The sequence below is a fragment of the Calliphora vicina genome, chromosome 3, assembly GCF_958450345.1.
Source record: "Calliphora vicina chromosome 3, idCalVici1.1, whole genome shotgun sequence".
Lineage (NCBI taxonomy): Eukaryota > Metazoa > Arthropoda > Insecta > Diptera > Calliphoridae > Calliphora > Calliphora vicina.
Window position 1 is genome coordinate 50,152,950 of NC_088782.1, and position 18,427 is coordinate 50,171,376.

The following is an 18,427-nucleotide window of genomic DNA, read 5'->3' on the forward strand; positions in this document are numbered from 1 at the left end:
GGAATATGGTTGACCGATCGTCACGAAATTTGGTCGTGTGAGTTCTTACATAAAATTTAATTGTGCTGAATTTGGTTTGAATATGTTTATAATTAAGATATTTATGAGAACTTAACTATTTTCAAATAGGCCAATTGTATGGGGGCTAGGAAAAATAATGGGCTGATTCTAACCAAATTGAATAGCCTTTGTCCTTGGGACAATATAAAGGTTTGTGCCAAATTTTGTCGAATTATCTTTAAACCTGCGACCTGTAGTTTGATTACAAGGTTTACATGGATGGACGGACAGACGGACGGACATCGCTTAGTCGACTCAGAAAGTGAGCCTGAGCAGATTGGTATACTTTAAGGTGGGTGTTGGGACAATATTTTTCTATATTGCAAACAACAGCCCTAAACCATTATACCTCCCCCACTATGGTGGTGTAGTTTATAAAAGGAATTTATTGGCAATCCTTTTTATAAAAGGAATTTATTGGCAATCTTAAAGGATAAACATTTTAAAGGACATCTTTTGATCCTTACAGGATAAAAAAAAGATAATACAACATATTTTATAACTCTTCTTGTTCTTTTGACATACAATTTGTCATTGTTGGAATAGCAAGAGTATTTTTAAATATTTTTGAAAAATATACTTCTTTGAAACTTTGAAGTCCTTAAAAATGGACACAGGATCACGAAATGAAAAACTGAAAACACAGTTTTTCTCCATTAAATTTATAGTTTCAGACGTATATCATCCGGTTCGTGTCTAACGAATTGCGCATTTCGCCTTTTATCCAATGATATTTCAATACATATATTTTTTTTAATAGATTTTTTATTGGATAAAAGACGAAATGCGCAAGATAGGATTTGATTTTAGACTTAGACTTTCTTAGAATTTTCGGTAGATTGCGTTTCTGCTATACGATTTTTAACTTTATGATCGTCCATACAAATCGACCCGGCCTACCTAATGTCCTATAATTAGTCATAGCTGCCATATAAGGCCCACTTCAGAAAATCATTCACGAATATAAATTATTGAAATTTTAAAAGAAAAAGGTTTGCGTCATTTACTCAGTGTAGGGTATTATATGGTCAGTCTTGACCGACTATACTTTCTTACTTGTTTATCACACGTACACCCATATGTCTGAACAATATATTCTTTAAATTTTTCATTAAAATTTCTTTTTCCATCCATTTAATGTAAATTTATTTTATATTCTCTGTACAATATAATAAGCAATAATAATGAAACCCAAAATAAGTTCCAAAGTTAAGGTCATTCGTTGTAATTCATTAATTTATAACATTCGACAACATGAAGTCACAACATATTGTGACCCTTTTATTTTTGCTGAATATCAAAGAAAACATCCTAATAATTATAATTAAAAGGCCAAGAATCTTTTCCATTTAACTATCACAATTAATAAATTATATCAATTATGACTTATTAAATACAGACATAAATCTTTCCACTTTTTTTTACTTTAGTTTATTTCATTTTATGCCATAATCAGTAGCAAATAATGAAATTGTTTATGGGAAATATAAATTGTAACTTTTGCCATCCATTCATTATTACTATCAGCAACATCAACAGAATCAAAATTATCATTATCATTGGCAGCAACAACATGGAGCATAACACAGCAACAAAGTAACAATTGTTTACAGATGACCTTATAAAGTTTATGTTTTTATTTCAATGCCCGAAAGAACATTCATTTTTATGACTTGTGTTTGTGGGAGAAGGTATGAGGGTAATCTTTAAAGACCTTATGATGGAACAAAATAGTAAAATACTCAGAAACATTAATCTCCTGATCATTGTAAAAGAATGTCAATGTGTGCAACTTCCCAAGAAATATTTTAATTTCAATATTAAATGCATTAGCTGTATCCTTAATCGTTTCTCTCTACATTACTTTAACTCTATAAGTACTTATTTTTATTAACACAGAAATTCTGTGTTTATTATTTGTGAAATTACTTTTCAGTCTACCCTCATATACTTATAAAAATATGTGTGTTTACCAACAAATGTTCACTGTATATTTTACAACCACATACTCCTACATTTATAAAATGTACAAATATTGTACATGAACACAACTAATAATACAAGAAAGGTACGCAACGGAGATGGGAGATTTATATCAATTGGTACAATTCAGATATTATAACTCTTTCAGCTACAGTTTTATGTGTATAAGTTAATAATCAAAACAATTGCATTTTTACTTTAATTAGGGTTCATATATTATGAAAAAATAAAAATACAGCTAAATGTTTATATGGAATAATACAGCTAAATGTTTATATGGAATAATTCGGTCAGTTTAATAACCACCATGGCGGTTGGCATTCAAAATAATTGTGATAAACATTTTCGTAGCGTATGAATTTCTTTGAAAAAAACAAACGAAATAGCTGTGTAGGTGAGACATTATCCAATTCTTTTATATTATTTGGTATACCCCCATCTTCTATGTAATCACCATTTAATATAGAATTAAAACACAAAAATTTCATTAAAAAAAAAATAACACAAATTTTTATCAACTTACTTATTTCTTAAAAAGTTGCTTCTAAATTCGGTTATTATCAAGGCATATTTAACCAGGTGGCAGCGTAACGCCAGTTGACTATTTTTTGCTCTACTCATGTTTTGCCTTGTGAAATGTCTAAAACTTGTTTACAAAAACTTGTTTACTTTATCGGTCGTAAATTGTTAATTTATATAGGTATCTACACAAATTTTGCTCCAAATAAGTTTTATATAAACTCAATTAATGTCACGTAATTTTATGATCATTGGTCCGTAATTAGTCATAGCTCCCATATAATTCCCGCTTCCAAAAATCACTTTAACGAGCATAAATCTCTTAAAAATTTTGGTATAAACACAAAATTCAACAGAAATAACTTCCATATAGAAATAAATCACACGACCTAATTACATGGCGATGTGTCCATAATTAGACATAGCTGACATATAATGATCTATTCCGAATATCTTCAAAATTGCGACCTGTATTCTGCGCACAAGGTTTACATAGACAGCCAGCCAGCCGACCAGACGGACGGACGGACATCGTTTAATCGACTCAGAAAGTGATTCTAAGTCGATCGGTATATGTTAAGGGAGTGTTAGACTAATATTTTTGGGCGTTATAAACATCTGCACAAACGCATAATACCCTCCCCACTATGGTGGTGTAGGGTATAAAGAGGCAGTGTTTTTAGTTCTTCAAGTTTCTACAAAAAAATTATCTTATTAATAATGAGAAGTGAATAGAAGGGAATATATCAAAAACATACAATTTTCGAGTTCTACCAAGAATTTTTAAATTTTTTCTTTACAAAGCATCTCCTGAAAATGTCTAATCGAATAAAAAAATCTTCCAAATCACTCCAGCCGTTCTCACGTGATGCGATTATATACATGGACCATTTCATTTCTATATATAGATTAGAACAATGATTACGTACTAGGGTATTCATTCGAGTAATGATTGTTTGATTAATCGAATAATTTCTTACGAATAAATATTCGAACAATTTAAAAATTACCATTTTCGAATAACGAATAATTCGAACAATTTTAATTATTAAATTGCTTAAAACTTTTCAAAATTCCAAATTTAAATAAATGATAATGACTTACAAAAATGTTATTGTTTCTGAAATTCCATAAATAACTAAAGATAAAGGGAGTCTTTCGATCACATAGTTGAGTGGTGGTTAATTAAGGACTTGAACTAATGAAAGTAAAAGGTACGGAATAAAATATTAGTTATATAGTAAAACAAGTAAGAGAGCTATATTCGGCCGAATCTTATATACCCTTCACCAAATTATACTTTAAAATAAATTTTTTAAAATATTTTTAGGTAAATAAAATTAAATTTTTTTTTTAATCGTTTTTTTAATTTTTTTTTTATTTTCCAAAATTTTTTTTTAGTTTTTAAATTTTTTTTTTTTGGAAAACAAAAGTATGACAAAAAAAATTTTTTGATGAAAAAAAAATTCGGGTTAAAAAATGTTTTTCCCGATTTTGACCTATTGTAGGCCCAACTTACTATAGCCTTATATACATCGTTGCAATGGACTTTGAAATATCTATCATTAGATATCCATATTGTCAATATTAATGACTTAGTAATACAGATATAGATCAAAAATAGGTCAAAAATCGAGGTTGTCCCGGTTTTTTGCTCATATCTCCGTTAGTTATGGACCGATTTTGCTGATATTAAATAGCAAACTTCTCGAAAGCATGTCTGACAGAATTATTTAAGATTTGGATCCCGAAGATATCTGGGGTCTTCAGAAAATTGATTTCAACAGACAGACGGACATGGCTTAATCGACTCCGCTATCTACAAGGATCCAGAATATATATACTTTATAGGGTCGGAAATGAAAAATGTAGAAATTACAAACGGAATGACAAACTTATATATACCCTTCTCACGAAGGTGAAGGGAATAAAAAGGGTGAACGATTTTAGAATTGATTTCGAAACAGACATATGCTGGCGAAATATTAGCTGAATCGTAATTAATAATCAAAATATTAACTTAAATTAAAGTAGTTGTCATTTAGCCATTATCCGGCTAGATCTAGCGATTTTATTTTCATTTACCCATACAAAAATGGCTAGATTTAATCTATCCGGAAAATCTAGTCATTTTATTTCATCATAGCCTTTTTTATTTTAAACTTTTCTTGAAAATGTTTGAAATTTTTTAAAAATAAAACAATATTTTTATCAAATGACAAAGAAACAATGTTTTTAAAAAAAATTCTTATGTATTCACCTGTAGATGATTTGATAATAATATTATTGGTTTTATGTTTTCAAAGCAAACACATCAGACATATTCAAAAATCAATTTTTCATTTCTTTAATGGATCCGATTTTCTTTATAAGTAAGTGCCCAGAAATTTGTTTAATTTTTCAGGAAACATTTTTTAATAAAATTGGGTTATATGGCAGCTATGACTAATTGTAAACCAATCATCACAAAATGTGTGAATTTGGCTTGAATATCTATATAAATAAGATATTTATGAGAGCCTAACTATTTCCAGTGGGGGCTAGGAGAATTAATGAAGCGAATCTAACCAAATTCAATAGGCTTCGTCCTTCAGGCAATGGAAGAGCTTGTACCAAATTTTATCGAATTGTCTTTGAAATTGCGACCTGTAGTTTGATTACAAGGTTTACATGGACGGACTGACGAACATCGCTTGGCGCAATATTTTTGCACGTTACAAACATCAGCACTAACCTAATATACCCTCCCCACTATGGTGGTGTAGGGTGTAAATATACTTGTATTAAGTAAAATAAAACTTAAAGTGTTCAATATAAAAATTATGTATCAAAAATACGTAAATTTTGTTTGCTTTTCTATTCGGTATTGTTCTTGAATATCAGCCACATAAAAATGTTGACTCAGAGGATGTAAAAAGTCGGCCAGTACATAAGTTCATCATCCATCACACAACAGGTGTATTTATACCCTACACCACCATAGTGGGGAGAGTATTATGCGTTTGTACAGATATTTATAACGCCCAAAAATATTAGTCTAACACCCACCTTAAAGTACACCGATCGACTTAGAATCACTTTCTGAGTCGATTAAACGATGTCCGTCCGTCCGTCCGTCCGTCTGGTCGGCTGGCTGGCTGTACTTGCAAACCTTGTGCGCAGAGTACAGGTCGCAATTTTGAAGATGTTTCGATCAAATTTGGTACATACATATCGGCCCAAGGACCAAGTCTATTGAAACTGGCTGAAATCGGTCCATTATTTCACCTTGCCCCCATACAAATGTCCTTCCGAAATTGGACTTTATCGGTCATAAATGTTTAATTTATAAATGTATCTCCACAAATTGAGCTCCAAATAAGTTTTATATACACAAAATTCATGTCACCAAATTTTGTTACAATCGGTCCATAATTAGTCATAGCTCCCATATAGACCCGCTTCTGAAAATCACTTTAACGTGCATAAATCGCTTAAAAATGTTGGTATACTCACAAAATTCAACATAGTAAACATTCATATAGACACAAATCACACGACGTAATTTCATGTTGATCGGTCCAAAATCACTCAAAAATATAAATTATTGAAATTTTAAAAGAAAAATGTTTTTGCTCTTTTACTTAGTGTAGGGTATTATATTGTCGGGCTTGACCGACCATACTTTCTTACTTGTTTTTTATAAAATTTTACCCCATTTTTTTCACTCGATCTTTAGCTTCAGAGTTATTTTCCTTTAATGGTGCTAAATAAGTTTTTTTAGTTTTATTTGTACTCAAACTTCCATACCTGATATGAATGTAATATACTCGCAAAACTACCTAAACAAATGAATTATAATAAAGGACTCTTACTCGTTATGCCCCAACCACAAAGGGTGCAAATGTTGCCCTTTTACTGTTTTACTCGTAACAAGGATGTCACATAAACTACATTCTTGTGTTCATTTATACGTTTTATTTGGAAACAAGAAAATTGTTTTAGGAATCATTAAGGAACCTTGTGCAACTCAATTTCGAGAAAATGTGAGTAGACGACTGTATTCTGCATTATGTTGCGTGAGTGTTGAAATACTCGTATATTTTAGGTTGGAATATGTACTAAAATACTTAATGTTTCTTATATTCCATTTTGTTTTTGCCATTTTTGGCTTAATAAATTCAATGTACTCGTTGTCGTGTGCTAAATGAGATTCTAGTCACATAGAACGTATGTATGGTCATAATCTTTTTACGATTTTTTTGAATTTTTGCTAGACGATGAAGTCTATTCCCTTGTCAATTGAGTATGAGATGTCTTTTGGAGAAAAAAAATTAAGTTCATAAAAAATATAATTGTTTTCTGTGATAAATAACCAGTAAATAAAACATTTGATTAGAAACTCTTTCAGTCTAAACATAATGGTTTGGAAGACTTAATTTACTAGTACTAAGAATACTAAAAATCTTGCAATATTTAAGCAATTTAATTTATTAACAAGTAGGTACATTTTAAACAGCTGTGCGAAATCCCACATCCGAATATAACACTCTTACTTGTTACTTAGCACAATGCCAGACTCATTTGAAACCCTCATCAATCTGATGAATGTTCACACAAATAAAATTTAAAAAAAAACATATAATAATAAATAAAAACTTTTTAAATGTACATATTTTCGACATATCTGTAATTTATTGCATTTTTTGTTGTTAACGAAAAGCCTACTTTTGACTTTAATTTATTAGGAATATTAGCAACATGTTTTTCCTTTTAAAGGAAATATTTATTATCACCAAACACCATCATCGTCATCATGACCAGCAGCTGCCGCACCACAATTATTATTGTTTTCAACACAATCATTGTCATCATCATCATTGTTACTACAATGTTTTCTTGCCTTCGAGCAAACCACGCCACTTGACCTTCAAGTTTTCTTCTTTTTTGTTTGTTGTAAAATGACATGTGGCATGGCTTTTAAAAAAGAAAATACGAGTATGTTTCTTTTTTTTATTTTTACCTATAACAGTTTATTTGATTGAGTGTAACTTTTATTGGTTTCATTGGGTATTTGTGTAAACGTAAAGACATTGTAATAAATTTTGTATTAAAGTAAGTGCTTTAATAGTTTTTTTTAAGATAGTAGATGTACAAAAGAATAAAGAAGATTTTTAAAAGATAAGTTTTTGTTTAAATTCGAACTTAAATTGAAATTTTTTAACCTTTAGTAACCCCACATAAAAATTTCATGAATAATGCTACCGCTGTTGTAAGCAGAGACCAAAAAGACTTGTTCTTCAATCCAAGTGTTTGATATTTAGCACTTATTTTCATTTATACAAAAATAAATAATTTAGGGCCATTATTACAACTTGCCTTTATAGTAAAAGGTAACTTTAAGCAATAGAAAAAGGTACCCTTAAAGTTAACTTTAACTATAACGGCAAGTTGTATTAATGGCCCTTAAAATAGCAAATTACGCCATCTGTTTTCAGCCTTTTGAAGAAAGTATCTGAAGATACTACTTTTAATAGTCCCCAACGGAATTTCAAATGAATCCGTTACCATGATTGTAAATATTTTATCTTGAAAACCAATGCATTCGTTCGGAAGATGGCGTAAGATATCTAAACCAAGTTTGTCACAGAAAAGACCAGAACCAACACCGTAGCCCATTTTAGAGCCATATTTGTATATCCTAGTGTTATATTCATACACATGGTTACTCCTACTCCACACACTCTTGAAGGGATCTTTATCTTTGAATACCCTATCAAAATCTGTATGTGGAGTAATATAGTCAGATGATTGGTGAAGATCTGATACATTAGGTTCAAAATCTCAACCATATGTTCTCGATCTCCAGCATCCAGAAGGCTTAACTACGAACATCGCATACGAGCTAGAATACTTGATGCCCCAAAAAACAGCAAAAGTTTCTGGTCCTTTGTCAAGAGGATTCAGAACAACACCGGTGCTTCAATCCCTCCCCTGTATTGTAAATGAAGCTAAGGAAAAGGCCTTTTGGCTAAAATTGTCTCTACAAATTCATTTCTTCCCGACTGCAATCAATCGGTGCCAGTGATACCATCTGTATCTTGTATTATGCCTAAAATATTCTTCAGAACTCGGGCAGTTAAGAAAGTTCCGATTATATTCCAGCACTTGTTTTAAAAAAATGTTCATCATCGCTGGCCCGTTCACTTAGGAACCTTAGGATATGAAAGGTAAAAAATTACTTTTCATATCAATCTGGGATTTTCCCCAATTGTTGGAAGGTTGCCAACGTCCAGCCAATCCCCAAAAAATGTGACCCCACCAATCCGGAAAATTATCTCGTTTTATTTCTAGTTTCCTTCGTGGTCGTACTATAAGGGAAGTAATAGATGGTATTGGCTCCGAGAACTTCATATTGAACTCTGGAGTCCCCCAGGGTTGTGTTCTTTCACCTTCCCTTTTTTTTAATTTTCATGAACGATTTACTAACAATCACTTCAAATCCCATTTATTCTTTCGTGGATGACAGTAATATCTGTTACTCATATTCATTCGACCATAGACCTACTATTTCTGAGATTAAACTGTCAAGAATGAATATGGACGACTCGATAAACCGTGACCTTACAACAATCTCCAGATGGGGTGAATTGAACCGAGTTAATTTCAACGCACTCAAAACTCAGTGCTGCCTATTGACACATAAACGTCTCGAGATTTCACCAGAATCAATTCTTCGTATGGGTAACACAACTGTTGGTGTTTCAGATAATCGTTTGATTCTAGGTACGAGAATACAGTGTGACGTCCGTTGGAATCGTCATATATTCGATGTTGCGAAGGAAATTTTTAGGTGCATGGGTTTCTTGAGACGGTGTCGGACATATTTCTCCCCTTCCGACCTTCTTCGTATATACACAAGCTTCATTCGTTCAAAAATGGAATATAATTCCCACATATGGGTCAAGTCTAGAGCTGCTGGACCGGGTTCAAAGAAGGGCGGTTGATCTTATAGGTGATGAAAATGTTACCCGGTTTATCGATACTTTAGAACATCGTCGGAATGTGGGCAGCTTATCCTTATTTTACAGATATTATCACGGGTGTTGTTCAGTAGACATAAGTAATCTTATAACTAATACGCGCACTTTCATTCGGAACACACGACTATCACACAGATCGCACCCATTTGCTATTAATTTGAGTACCGACCGCACGACACATTATAGGGAAAACTCTTTTTTTTGGTCGAATCATACGTATGTGGAATCTACTACCTGCTCCATATATAAAAATAAGACGTACTATAGCTGTATACATCCAGGTAACTATGTTAGAACTGAGTCCCAATTTTAAAACAAACATTTTACGACAGTTATAATAGGCCACCCTTGCCTTTTTGACCCTGTGTTGAGTATCTTCTTTCCATGATTATTTAGAGTCTAGAATAATAACAGTTCCTTTACCTAATGTCAAGTCTTCTCTTATTTCTGCATTCAATTCAATTTATTGAATCCGATTAATAAGTTATAGTATCTGTTGGAGTCTGCTACCCTTTTATTTTGCCCACCCAGCAGACAGATGCACCAGAGTTTGCTTTTAGCAATGTGGTTAATCTGGTTTTCGGTTATCTTCTCCCGATACTCTCATGTTATCTTGGGCAACCGTGAATAGCTCACCATTCTTCATCTGCATACATTCCAATGATACTCTACATATTGCTGTTATCTGATCATAGTTTCGCATTTTAAGTCTCACTTTACAATCATTATATCTCCAAGGTTAATAGAAGACATGACCCCTGCCAAGATACTGTAAAACTCTTTATTTTAGGCAGTGTTCAACGTTACAGTGGGAGAAGAATACTGTAAGCATGTGATGCTTCCAGCTCTAGGAAAAATAATTCGATTAGAGTGAGATTTCCAGTCTATAAGTGTCGGTTCTATCATATATTTCCGCATCTCCATTTCATACTATCAAGAGCAGGTTTAAAGTTTTATAATTTTTTTTTTTTTCAAAAATGAAATTTCACTTCTGCCTAACTAATCAATATTTGGCAGAAGTGCCTAAAATATTGCCGTACACTGTATAATTGTACAATTTACATATGTATTCATGTGTGCTGATAAGTAATATTTTTTTGTAGCTGTTAATACTAAGTACTTACCCATGTCTGTTTGAATAATAGTTTCTCTGTAAAATTCTACATCAGAAGTACATACGTGAGTGTGTTTAACTCTAGATATGTATCTTTAAAAACAAATATGTCTGTAGCAAAACTTGTGGCATTAAAATATAAATTCTGTTTGGAAAAATTACTCAACGAGAGCAAAGGGAAAATTGAAATAAAAAACCCAAAAATCAAAAAAGACAAATTTAAGTAAGTTTTTTATTTACAACGTTTTCTATTCCCTTAAAAATTTTGGTCGTTGAACTTTTTATTCGTTGTCTTTATTTTTTGGTGTAATTTAATATAAATACTGCAATTCAATCTTCAAGTTTGCTATTTTCTTCTCTTCTTTACATTTTAAATGTTGTTTGTATTTTATTTTCTACATTTTACTTTTTGCGTTTTGTAACTAAAGTAGCAGCAATATTTATTAGTCATCATTATGATGGATGAAAGATTTCCTTTTTGGTTAAGAGGTTGTTAAAGCAGTGATTTGGAATGGTCTCATTTTACTTTTTCATGAAATTTTACCTTAAAAGGTTTTTTTAAGAATTTAAAGGAAGATTTTACTCGTATAATTAAAGTTTATATCTCACAGTTGTGTCGTTTAAAGTGATGCCTCCAAGAAATCTAAGGCAATTAGCATAAATGACATGCGATTTCATGTCAAGAGAACCAACTTTTGAAATCGAAGTCTTCTGATTGGCATAAAATTTGCACCAAGGTAGTCCTATTGGAAGTAATTCAGTTATAAACATTGAATTTTTCTCCTGAAGATACTTTTAACAGAAAACACCAAAGTTTACGAAATAAATCTTATTTTTTTATGGTTTATTTCAAATCACTGATTTTAATGCAATATTAAAGCATTTTATCTCTTTAGTTATTGTGTTACTAGCTGACCCGACCGACGTTGTCCTGTCCAAGCAACAACAGCATACAAGTAAATCAATGTACATATTTTGAGTTTTTATATAAGTAATCGAATTTTGGTGTGAAACATGAGTGATCACAGATCTAGCCCTTTTTTCTTGATTAAACTCTCATTGGCCAAGTTATTAGAGAATTCAGATATTTTGAGTTTTTATATAAAAAAATCGAGTTTTTGTCAGAAATATGAGTGATCACAGATCGAGAAGTTTTTCTTGATTAAACGCTTATTGGCCAAGTTATTAGCGAATTTAGATATTGTGAGTTTTTATAAAAAAATCAATTTTTGGTCAGAAATATGAGTGATCACAGATCGAGCTCCTTTTCTTGATTAAATGCTTATTAGCGAATTTAGATATTGTGAGTTTTTATATAAAAAAATCGAGTTTTTGTCAGAAATATGAGGGATCACACATCGAGCTCCTTTTCTTGATTAAACGCTTATTGGCCAAGTTATTAGCGATTTCAGATATTGTGAGTTTTTATATAAAAAATCGATTTTTGTTCAGAAATATGAGGGATCACAGATCGACCTCCTTTTCTTATTTAAAAGCTTATTGGCCAAGTTATTAGCGATTTCAGATATTGTGAGTTTTTATATAAAAAATCGATTTTTGGCGTGAAATATGAGTGATCACAGTCGAGCTCCTTTTCTTGATTAAATGCTTATTAGCGAATTTAGATATTTGAGTTTTTATATAAACAATCGATTTTTGGTAAGAAATATGAGTGATCATAGATCGAGCTTCTTTTTTTGATTAAAAGCTTATTGGCCAAGTTATTAGCGAATTTAGATATTGTGAGTTTTTATAAAAAAAATCGATTATTGGTGAGAAATATGAGTCATCACAGATCGAGCTAATTTTCTTGATTAAATGCTTATTGGCCAAGTTATTAGCGATTTTAGATATTGTGAGTTTTTATATAAAAAATCGATTTTTGGGCAACGCAAATAGAAACACTCATCGTATCTCGGATGGACTCGAATGTGTCGTTGGAAAATAAATGGGGGAAACCTGGAACTGGAATGCCTTGTTTCCGCCGTTGAAATCTCTTTGACGATTGATTTCAAGTATAATATCTTGGCATTTCGGAGTATATCAGCGTTCGGCCAAATTTATTATTCCGGCACATATCAAAAAATCTGATCAATGTTTTAGATGGTGGTCGATCAACCATTTTCCAGATGCCATGTCACTACCTTTGGTCACATATTTGCAGCATTTGATAAGTGGGTGTATTAGTGAGGGTATTATTGGGCGAAAAAAACTTATGTGGACTATTGCGAACATTTAAAAAAATAGCCAAATCGGTACAGGCGTTCTGTGATTTTAGATATATCGAAAAAAAGTGGACGTGGTAAATTTTTCTTACGAATTTTACTACGAACATTTAAAAACAAATTAGCCAAATAGCCATTTTTCGATTTTAGATAAATCGAAAATAGAGGACGTAAAAGTGGGCTTGGTCAATTTTTCCTTCAGTAAAAACTTAAATTGGATAACTACGAACACTTAAACAAAAAAATAGCCAAATCGGTGTAGCCGTTTTCCGATTTTAGATAAATCGAAAAAAGTGGGCGTAAAAGTGGGCGTGGACAATTTTTAAAATACATATTTTAATTTCAAATTCACCATACCCTGGCCCAGATTTTTCATAATATCGGTCGCCGATTTCATTAAAATATTTTCTATTAGTTAAACATACAAAAATGGTTTCAAAGCCATACCTATTACAAATTCCAATAATATTCGATTTTGTATTTGAAAATTATTTTTTTTATTATTCGTTGCTACTTAGAAAAAAGTTTATAAAGCTTTTATATTTTTTTAATAGTCCTGGTGAAAAAGATTTTTTTCCTGACTTTTTCAAATTCTTATTAAATAGACCCAACAAGTTGGCATAACATTCGCCACCTTTTGAAGGTAGTCACTGAGCCATGTAAGATGCTTATGACTTCCACAATCTCTCGCACTTTCAATCTCCGATCGGCCGTCTCCATATCGTGAATAGTTCAATTATTTAGGTTGTAGAGACCTTAACTGGACATCCAGAATGTTAGGCATCATCTGTTCTTGAACGGCCACACCGAAATTCAGTAAACCAATTGATGGTGCAGAGTTCCTCTAGTATTTTTATAGCTTAAGTCAACTATCAATGGCTGTCAAATACAAACTAAATGACGCAGCTTATTCAAATTATGGCAGGAGTCAACTGACAGATGTATGTTCACAGGAACAGTGTTGCTCTTTCAGTTAAGAGGCGAGAAATTCAAAAAGTCAGGGACTTATTGTCCCGCCCTAGTACCATGTATATTGTATACATTGTACAAAATATCTTGTGATAGGCGTAGGAAAAATTTAAAAATACTCTAACTTGTTTACCTTTTACTTATTAAAAAGAAAAAAAAATTGTCCAGCTAATGGTTTGCAGAGGACTAAAAGTCATTAATCAAATGGCATTAAATAAAAGAAACAGCTAACTGGAAGGTATACATTTTTCTTTACCACTGGATAAATACATAAACGGGTTTGGTAAATTAATGTTTACAGACCGCAAATTAAGAAACTATATAAAATAAAAAACAACTTTGTAACTTAAATTAAAAGAAGATTAATTAAATTATTTAAAATGTTTATAATATATCATGAATTCCATATCATGAACACCAAAGAATAACAAGAAGGGAACTCATTTTTTTACAACAACAACTTCTCTCTCTTCTCACATACAAGTAGTATGTGAATTCAACACACCTGAGATAGAGATTTAACTTCAAAAATTTTTCTTGAAAATTGCACAAAATTGCAATTCTAACACACACTTTCACCATCACATAATATTTTTATTATTTTTTTACACACTTTTAAACCATATAAATAACCGAAAGGTATATATTTTGCACAAACTATTTTTTTAATTTTTTTGACATTAATTTTTTAGGAGGTGAAATAAAAACTAAAAAATACACATTTGTAAAATTTCGTATTGGAAATAAATAAAAAAGTTCAAATAAACTTAATTTTTGCAGAAATTATGGAATAAAAAGCTGAAAAATCTATTTATAAAACCTTTCCAGATCAAATATAATTCAAATAATTCGAGAATTGTTTGAATTTTTAAATTTAATTGTAATAAAATTTTGTTATAATTTTTAAGGTCGCTTTTTTACAACTCTGTGTGTTTGATGAGTGTGGTGAAAGTGGTTTGAAAACCAATACATATAAATAAAATGATACCAATACATCCAAAGAGTTAGGTTTTTTTGACCACCGACTTAGGTTTTTTTGACAGTGTTTCACTTCTTGTTATTATTCTTTAATGAACACATACTATTTCGAATTTAAAAAATAAACTTTAATAAAAAAGTACCGAAAAAGGATACCATTTTTCCCATAGAAAATTCGAATTTTAAAAAAGTACCAAAACAATTTCTACTTTTTTTTGTGCTGAGACAATTGTATTTTTATGTCTATTAATTTAGGAGTTATTAAGGTTAAAGTAGGGTTCTACTGGTACTATTTTAACCCGTTTTGGCCACCTTGAATATCGGATTTACTAAAAGTACCAGGCACCTGTCAGCTCTTTTTTTGACTAAAGGCGGACACATTTAACATTTTTCTCTAGGTTTATTTATTTTAGAGACATAAAGGAACAGTGTTTACTCGTTTGGATCTACACGATGTAAAAGGAAACTGTTAACCGAATTTCAAGTTACTAGTTTAGCGGTTTGAGCTGTACGATGATGAATGCATCAGTCAGCCATTCACTCATGTTACTTTTTATATGGGGGATTTCGATGTCTTCCGATCAGGGCTAAAATTTGCTTAGTTCTCTTGGATAGTAATTCAGACAATATATTTCAACAAGATCGGTCAAGAACTCTCTGAATTAGAGGGGGTCAAAATTTACATTTTGGATAAACAGGTGTATTTTTTCATCCATGTAACTTAGCAAAATGTATCCCAAATAGTGTAGACAGATTATTTCTTTAATCTATCTAAAAAGTGTAGACAGATTATTTCTTTAATATTTGGAAATTTTTTTTCCAAAATCAAAAAATTTTTTGACTTTATTTTCAAAATGGGCCCTTAAAAATCTTAGGTCTTTTGCTTCAAGAGCTTTTAGTGAGATGCGAACAGGATATCTATTAAAATAAATGTTTTCTAACTCAAGACATACAATTATTTTTTGCTCTAAACCCTCTATCTTTGATTTTCACGAAAATTACTTTTTGATGGTAAATTATTCAGTAAAACAGCCCTCATCTATGATGTGAATTTTATAACAAACATATTATTTTACTGATTTATTTGCATTTTTGTTATTTCTGTTTCTTATATAATTAATTTTTTCCGAATGCAAAACCCTCTATCTTTTCTAATTTTTGGAATAATTTCTTATTTCAGTTTTTTTTTTTTCTTACTAATTTTTGCATGCTGAACATGAATTTTACATTTTTCAATCATTTATCAAAATAGCGAATGGCGATCCTGAATTAAATTACCATGAAAATATTTAACATTTTAGTTTTTTGGAAAATATAATGTCTATGGCATAAAAATAAATGGTTAAAGTTGGAGTTTGCTTAAAAAGTGTCTACTTTTAAAGTGTCTCTATTATTTTTCTATAATTTACCTCAATCAAACTAAAAAAAACTTAAAAAATAATTTTTTTCTATAAATTTTCGTTTAATATTGTATCTTATATTGTATTATTAGCCGTTATCTTAAATAGATCACGTTAAAAACTAAGTTAAATCAAAATAATTTAATTTTATTAAAATTCAAAATCGTCTATCTTATCATTTTCATACATACACATTGAATATTTTGAGAAGAAAACCCTCTATCTATCATTAAGTCCACAATAATGCTAAAATGTTGCACTAAATGATGTAATCAATTATATGTGAGATTCAGTAGTTGCTTTAAAAAACAAGTAAGGAAGTATGGTCGGTCAAGCCCGACCATATAATACACTACACTAAGTAAAAGAGTAAAAACATTTTTCTTTTAAAATTTCAATAATTTATATTTTTGAGTTATTTTCGGAAGTGGTCATATATGACCAATTATGGACCGATCACCATGAAATTAGGTCGTGTGATTTATGTCTATATTAAAGTTAACTATGTTGAATTTTGTGTGTATACCAACATTTTTAAGCGATTTATGCACGTTAAAGTGATTTTCGGAAGCGGGTCTATATGGGAGCTATGACTAATTATGGACCAATCGTAACAAAATTTGGTGACATGAATTTTGTGTATATAGAACTTATTTGGAGCGGAATTTGTGGAGATACATATATAAATTAAACATTTATGACCGATAAAGTCCAATTTCGGAAGGACATTTGTATGGGGGCTAGGTGAAATAATGGACCGATTCCAGTTAGTTTCAATAGGCATGGTCCTTGAGAAGAAAAAATAATATGTACCAAATTTCATGGAAATGTCTTCAAAATTGCGACCTGTACTCTGCGCACAAGGTTTACATGGACAGACAGCCAGCCGACCAGACGGACGGACGGACGGACATCCTTTAATCGACTCAGAAAGTGATTCTAAGTCGATCGGTATACTTTAAGGTGGGTGTTAGACTAATATTTTTGGGCGTTACAAACATCTGCACAAACGCATTATACCCTCCCCACTATGGTGGTGTAGGGTATAAATTTTGTAGAATACCGAATTTTAATAACTCAAGTAATACGAGAAAAAAACTGTGTTTTGGATCTCCTGAAAAGTTGTATTTTTAAGATAGAGGCTTTTGAATATAGGCACTTGATATATGGTTATCAAATGTGATCAAAATCGGAAGATCCAAGATCCATTTTTTTTGTAATGTCTGATGGAGTCCAAGATTTAGGTACATAGTTTAGAAAATTTCATTTAAACACAAAATTAAATTACTTTCACAAAAAAAATACAATACAATATTTAAAATTTAAAAATTAAACCACAAAATAAATTTTCATTAAATATTTAATTTTAAGAATTTTTATTAAATTGCAGGTTAAATTTGTTTTTTCCATGAGTATAAGTAATAAAAAACTATTGCCAATTAAATATCAATCATACGTCTAGGATTCCTATTAAATGTTTGTTTATGGTGGCGTATGAGTGTTAAATATAATTTGAAATCACTTATATGTTTATAATTAATTTATAATTAAATATATTTTTTAAGAAATAACTCATCTAAATAACATTATTTATATGCATATTTACTATAGTACGCATGAATGATTTTTAATTACATATGTAAACGTATTTAGTACTAATATGATTCTACTAAGTAATTACAAAAATCCATTTTTTGCTTTAACATTTAATATTTTTAACTAATCTGCAAACATTTTAGTTTTTTTTTTAATTTTTTCTCTTTTATGTTAGAAAAAATCTTTTCAATATCGTATACTTTCAATGCCTTTTTTATTAGTATAAACAATAAATGAAAAAAAAAACGATTCAAAAAACATTATTTGAATGCTTAAAATAAATATTATTGTTTATTTTCGTTTTTAGCAATTTGCCTTTTTTCGTTACACAAAGAAATTCAATAGTAATTTATCATTTTGTATTTTATTATTTAGTCACTTTTACTACATATGTATATTTGTATGTATTTCAATGAAATATTTTAGTCTTTTATTACAGAAATATACTATATATGTAATTGTACATGTGTGTATGTAGTTATGTAAAGTATTAAATGTTGTATTGTTCACAGAATACTGTATGTCTATTTATTTTATTCTGTTTTATTGTATTTTATTTTA